Raw genomic sequence first — 7,245 nt, 5'->3', positions numbered from 1 at the left:
AGAAAACAGTTGTTTAAAATCGTTAAAATATTTTATATTTACTGCATTTTTGATCAAATAATTGCAGCCTTGGTAAGCATTAACATTTAAACTTTCAAATACTTCCCAAAAAGGTGATTATATCATTCAAAAGGAAATATTTGTTTCTTCACTTTGTATAAAATATAACAAATTGTATATACCAGATGGCAAAACACTCAAAAGCAAGTGAAATAAGACAAATATGAGACAGATGAAACAAATAATTTCCTTTATTGAAAGTATATAATATACAACACTGAACAAATTAAATGACCGTTATTGAATGAGACATATATTTGTTGTTATATAATGCTGATGACTCACTCTTGATAATCAGATAAAGTACAAATTCCAAACAGTGAAAGGGGACAGATATAACATGGATGCCACACAAAGGCCGTTCCAGAGAAAATTATGTTGTTTTTAACTGCTCCCTTTGCCAAGTCTGTACCAAACAACCACTCTCTCCGGATTTCCCACAATAAGTGCTCTGCTCTTTACGAAAGAACAGGGTATAGTGGTGCTCACTTCCGATTGGAATTTGTCCAAAATCTTTCATATCGTTCAAACACACTAACCAGACGCTAGCAATCAAGTTTTCAGTTTCAGTTATTTCTGAGTCTGAATTCAAGCATGTTTAGGGTTTATTCTATTGCACCTTCAATGAAATAAGCAGCTTATGAGATCAAAGCATCTGTTAAAGGTGAAGCTTGCAATTTTTATGATCCTAGAAATCAAACTGATGTTCATTTGAGCAGTCCAACTGGCCTAGACATATCAACACTGGCTCAACCAATGGTGTGAGTTTAGGGCAGGGCCACCTGTCATTTTGCTATTCTATCTCTGTCATGACTTTAGGAAAGTTACGGTAATATATATGGCAATGTTAATGTGTTTGATCTTGGTGGAATACATCTGCTACACTACTGCTGCGGCAGAGCAAGTACCGAAACTTTCTACTGCCAATATATCCACAGACATGCTGCTGTGAGCATGTAGGAAATACTGCTGCTGTACAATATATGTAATAACATATATAAAATAACCCCCATATATAACATACATGAGATTACCCCGTAGCAGATCTATACAGGTGGAGCTGGGGAAGGTGGAGGGTTTCTGAAACGTGTTGCAACTGCTAATGTAAGCACTAGCCGAGCATTTGAGCAGCAAGCTCATTGGTTGCTGATGCAAAAAGAAACCAATAAGCTGCGCCATGTGAATGATGATATTATTATATCAGATTGACTTAGAAATCGGCCTGCGCCATCTAGAGATCCGTGACAGAACTTTGTATTTAGTGTCACTATTGCTGCAAAAATGGCACACTGCACCTTTAAACAAATACATTTGTTCAAGTGTACGGTTTGAGAACCATGCAGAGCAGATCCTTTTTACAGGTAGTTATATTAGTCCAGCACAGTGTGTTTATTAGAGAAACTGCAGGATATTTGTTCATGATGCTGCATTCGCAGACAGTAAAGGGGCAATAGGAGCTGAGCTATAACTCCTTGGCCAGGTGCACGCTGGTGGGTTTGGCTCCGATGGGAATGCCATGCTTGTGCAGTGCTGCGTGTCCTTGTTATAGGAGTCAAAGTCAAACACATTCCTCACAACGTTGGCCAGGCCCTCATCCGGAAATTTCTGGAAAAAAAAGGAAAGAGGTGAGCCACAAGACAAAAGTCTTTAGTCGTAATGAGGCATTTTAAGAGCACTCTGATCTTATGTTATCAATCACTACCAGCTAAACATCATACAGGAGAAATAGATAAAACATGCAAGACTTTTAATTTGCCACAACACACAGGATGTTACATTGGAATGAGGAATTTAATGAACTGCAGTTTAAAATAAATTCAAATAAATTCAAATTCAAAATTATATCACTGTCAACACTACCTCTGTTGGCTTTTAAGTCTTACAAAACTACAGATGATATACCGCCCAGAAAATGACCTGCTAGCCACAAACAGAAGCTTTAACAAAGAAAACAATCCTCCCAGAAAGACTCATCATTAAGCCAAAATTATGTTTAACAGGTGGTAAAACAAGCTAGCTGTGAAATTGGCAGCTTTCCTGAAAGACTGGTCGAAATCACATTCGATCAGATTAAATAGTCTGCCTGTTACTGACTCAACAAAATCAAATTCAACAAAAAGTGACCGTGCAGCCACCTGTGAGCAGAAAATCCATAGGGTTTCATTTGCCCAGACTGACCTGTGCAATGCAGCTCATTGACTGTGATCTCCAGTGAGCGAGGGGCAGTCACATGTGTTCATTAAAATGCTTTCAGCCTGGCGACAGACGATCTATTCAAAGAAGTCTTTTCCACATCTTGTGCATGTTTATGACAGGACAGGAGTAGAGCTGGGCAATACAGCTAAAAATATCTAAATATTTTTCAGCATTTTGACGATATTCAATACATCTCAATTCATGCATTTGATCTGGTTTGAAACGGTTATATTTCTCAATCAGGAACCATCACTTCGAGGAAAACCCACTGTTGTCTAGTTGATTCACAATGTTAATGCAAACTTATGTAAGAATTAATAAATCTAGTTCACTTCCACTTCAGTTTTCTTTTATTCGCACCAGTTTAACAATACAATTTTGCTAGACGCAAATTTTTACTAGGCGCAAATGAATAGAGTCAGCGTTGATTCTGATAATAATCTCTAATGCTGTTGTTGTTGATGAAGTTGAAATGAGAGACATGTTTTTGTATTAAAACATCTGCGCCTAAACCAGTGGTTTTCGACCAGGGTTTCCATGGTCCTGGCTATATAAGGTAGCCTGATTTTAAAAGTGTGTTTCCACTCCTAGAAAAGTCATGTAAAAAATAATACAATCTTAAAAAGCCACAGGCATTCTTAGAATGAATATACATTTTCTAGTTATGCCAAGCTCTAAAATATGTATTGGGAAGAATAAAATGTAAGTGAGTCATTTAAAAAAAATTGTTTTTATTAAATCCTACTCCTAAATCCTTATTCAGTAAATCACAATGACTTGAAGAGTCATGTAAATTCACTGGTTAATAAGAAGAGTGGGATCCCTGAAGAACATTCAACTCCTAAAACATCTGAAATCGTGAAATTATATTATTTTAATTGTAATAATAATAATAATTTTTGTTACTTTTTTAAATTTACAGAAACTAGGAATGACTTCAAGATTGACCTCAAAACAAAAAGCAAAACTAAAAGGCTAGGGAGTTGCCTGTTGCTTAATATTGTTGGAGACAACGGGGGACTTTAGGGGTGTGCAATATTGACAAAAAAACTGGAACCAGAATCTCGGCAAAAGTAGTAGCTCATCCAGGTGCTTTTTGCCTACTGTTGAATGAATACCATGAATTTGGACATACAGTTTTTTGCATACTATATACTGGCATACCGTTTTTTGCATACTATATAGTATGAAAGTAGCCATATTCAGACACAGCGACTGTCTTAATGAGTTGAGTCATTGAGTTATTCATTCAAACTGATTGATTTAGTCTGATTAAGTCGATTAAGTCGGTCATTGAATCACTGATGAAACTGATTTGTTTAAAAAGCAGATTTGCACATAGTTAAAACAATAATTACAATATATCGCATACCCCCGATACATATCGAGCAAAACAGATGGAGAAGCACTGCTCTAAACTCTCCGATAAACTCAAAAGACACAAGACAAAGAAGGACCGTGAAACCAGTCTAATGACACATTTTAAATAAACGTATTAACAATATTGAAATATTCACAATATTTCCATTGTGATGACTCCTTCCACATTTGCTGTTAATGATCACAGGTGTCTGCGTAACACAGAACTAGCAAAGTTAATAGACTGGCTGTTAGAGATGTGCAGTTGGTGCTCATGTACCATTCACCCTCTCTCACCATTACCTTCCATCATATTATTAAAAACCTCTTCTTCTTTTATTTATTTATTGAGCACTTTCACACAACCGACCATTGACGAAAGAGCTGTACAATATCTAAACACATAATAAAACCGTCTCAAACATAAAACACAACACTTAAACCACAATAAAATGACAGTGAAATAAACTCCACAATTTCAATATACAGAGAAATGTCTATACCCCATTAAATGCTAATGCAAGGAAATATTCCTTAAGCTTGTGTTTAAAAACACTTAATGTGGGAGCTGATCTGAGAGAAAACTATAATTCATTCGAGTTTCGGAGTTATCGCTACAAAAGCTCGATCTCCACTTCACCATTTAGTTCTAGGAATCATCAAAGCCAGCTGGTCAGCTGACCTTAGAGACCGTTTTGGCTCATATTTCTCAATCAGTTCCACAAAGTACAATGGAGCCCTACTATGCAATGATTTATAGACAAAAACCAAAATTTTTAAATGAATTCTATAAGGGATCAGTAACCATTGTAAAGAACTCAGAACAGGAGTAATATGATCTCTCTTACGAGAACCTGTCAAAAGCCTCGCTGCAGCATTTTGGACCAGTTGTAAGCGGTTAAGCAATGATTTATTAATGCCAACATATAATGAGTTGCAGTAATCTAACCTTGTGAATACAAAGGCATGAATGACTTTTTCCAAATCACGCATGGACAAAAATGGTTTCACCTTGGCTATTAATCTCAAGTGATAAAAACAGGACCTAACCACAGAATAAATCTGTTTTTCAAACTTGAGATCACTATCAAAAAGAACTCCTAAATTTCGCACTACTGGCTTACAAAAAGGGGCTAAACTGCCCAAATAAGATAAATTATTTGGAGCTCCAAACCACACAACTTCAGTTTTGTCTTCATTCAGATTTTAAAAATGTAAAGACAGCCATAGCTTAATTTCTTGTAAACAGTCCAGCAACGATTCTATTTGCTTTTTACTATTCTTTTGCAGAGGAAGATACACTTGCATGTCATCTGCATAGAAGTGAAACGAGATTCCATGCTTACAAAAAAATTGATCCAAGGGGTAACATATACAAAGAAAACAAAATCGGGCCGAGAATGGACCCCTGTGGAACCCCACAAAGTAAAGAAACAGGTTGTGAATAATCTTGACTAACATTTACAGAAAAAGATCTGTTTGAAAGAAAGGACTTAAACCATGTAAGCGCTATACCATGAATTCCCACCACCTTCTCAAGCCATGAGAGTAAAATCTCATGGTCAATAGTATCGAATGCAGCACTAAGATCTAATAAAACAAGAACTGCTGAGGAGTCAACTGCAGTCAATAAATAGTTTAAAACCCTGATCAAAATTTCTTTAAGCCATCTTTACAGCATTCTGATAGTTGGCTAGAGACTCCTGTAACATTTCAAAAGATATCTGTAACCTGTCTTTATTCCATTTTCGTTCAAATTTTCTACAAGTTTTCCTCAACCCCCGAGTCACATCATTCAGCCAGGGCTCAGAATTGATGATTTAATGCCAAAAACTCAATTATATTTTAGGTTCTTCTTCATCTAGATTGTAGCTCTGCTCATTCTGGACATTGGGGTTTTTAAATAAAAAATTTAGTTTAGATAATCATAAGTAGACCATTTCTATTTGTGTACAAAACTAATTTTAAGCATAACGGCATTTAGAACAAAAGGTTTATAAGATCACAAGGAACAAATTCGGTCACGCTTGTCCAAACTTTTGACAGCGATTGTAGACCTCTGATGCCTGCTTGTGGCAGACTAATCTGACAACTGACTCCTCATCCAATGTGACAGAAGAATTCCATACATCTATCTGCATCTCTGTCACTCCTGAGCGCTGAGACGAGAGGAGGAGGCTGGTACGTTGGTTGTGTGTGTGTGTGTGTGTGTGAGAGAGAGAGAAGAGTTAAAGCCCAGAGACAGGTGGTCCAGAATGGCAGTGTGGCCTCCATGGGTCAGATCAGTCTGTGAGTGGGCCGAGTGAAGAGACAGGGCCTCTCCTCACTCTCTCTCTCTCTCTCTTTCTCTCGTGCGGCACCTTTCATCTCAGACATAGGGTCACTCACCCTCATCTATCAAACAACACGCAGTTCATCACCGACACGAAGTCTGAATTCTTAAAAGAGGGAACATCCTAAAACAAAGAGGTTTAATGTATTGTGGGGATTTGACCAGACTTTTGACTTGCAGCATAAAGTCTGGTCCACTTTGCAGCTTATTCTAGACATGGTCAGTCCCCTTTATACAGGAAGAGACTGAATGGTGAAAAATGACCAACAAAGGTTTGTTTTGTTTTACAACTGCCGTTCATCTGAAATACACTTCCGTAGAAGTTCAGGGTCAGTAAGATTTTCTTCAGCAAGTATGCATTATATATATATGGACTATATGTGTGGCATCTGAGGTTAAGACTACCAGCTGATTACCTGCAGGTGTTTTACGATGTTGACCACTTCTCGTGTAGAGTAGGGGTAGGTGATTGTTCCCTGGTCAGCCATGGCCCGGAGCTCTCCGAATGCAGCCACCAGTTTCTGGAGGATTGCATCAGGACTATCAGGCCCATATTGCTTCAGCATGGCAAACTCAGCCTGAGGTTTGGGGTTGTCCACTGCATGGCAGCTAAATATGTCCCCTGAAAGAGTAAATCGTTAAATCATCAAAAAAAGAAACTGTATTACATAATTATTGTAATTGTATTACATCGCTTTCTGGGATCCTTGATTCTGATTGGCCATTCATGGCATTCTGCATAATATATAAGTCTTACCAAGTGCTCCAAAGAAGTCATTTCCCAAAAACGGAAAGCCAGGCCGGTTTGCTAAAACAATCATGCAGAAGTCTGGATGCATGGCAATGGCATTAGGCTTTCCGGCTGCTTCCAGTGGATCTGTGGATATCGAAGAAGGATTCCTGTCAGTGATGGGTTTGTGACATGGAATGCGTTTGATCCTCTCTGCCCATTTCCCCTGACACTATTCTTCTTCCATCTGCCAGGATCATCTCTCCACTCTCCACCAGTGTCTTCAGGATACAGGTGACATTTGTGGGAGCTTTATCAGCTTCATCTATTACCAGGATATGTCCCATTTTCACAGCTTTAACCTTTAGAACAACAGACAAGAGCACATTTTTATTCCAATATTTCATTCCTCCATCAAGTTGACTTATGTTAGGCAACGTTTCTTGCACCAAAAACAGGTGTAATGTAGTTAAAACAACCATTTTCTATCTTCAGGCAACTGCTATACACTACAGTATACACTAAAGTTTCGGGTCAGTGCGATTTTCTTTCTTTTTTTTTTTTTTTT

At 37.8% G+C, this 7,245-nt stretch overlaps 1 pseudogene; it reads right to left on the bottom strand.

The window, feature by feature from the left end:
- Positions 1-1,119: 1,119 nt before the first annotated feature.
- The window catches only part of LOC107713704 (von Willebrand factor A domain-containing protein 8-like), a 43,811-nt pseudogene continuing 37,685 nt past the window's right edge, over positions 1,120-7,245 (bottom strand).

The sequence above is a fragment of the Sinocyclocheilus rhinocerous genome, unplaced genomic scaffold, assembly GCF_001515625.1.
Source record: "Sinocyclocheilus rhinocerous isolate Xijiao unplaced genomic scaffold, SAMN03320098_v1.1 scaffold2584, whole genome shotgun sequence".
NCBI lineage: Eukaryota > Metazoa > Chordata > Actinopteri > Cypriniformes > Cyprinidae > Sinocyclocheilus > Sinocyclocheilus rhinocerous.
Note: the sequence above shows the minus strand (reverse complement) of the source record. Positions and strands in the feature narration are given on the sequence as shown.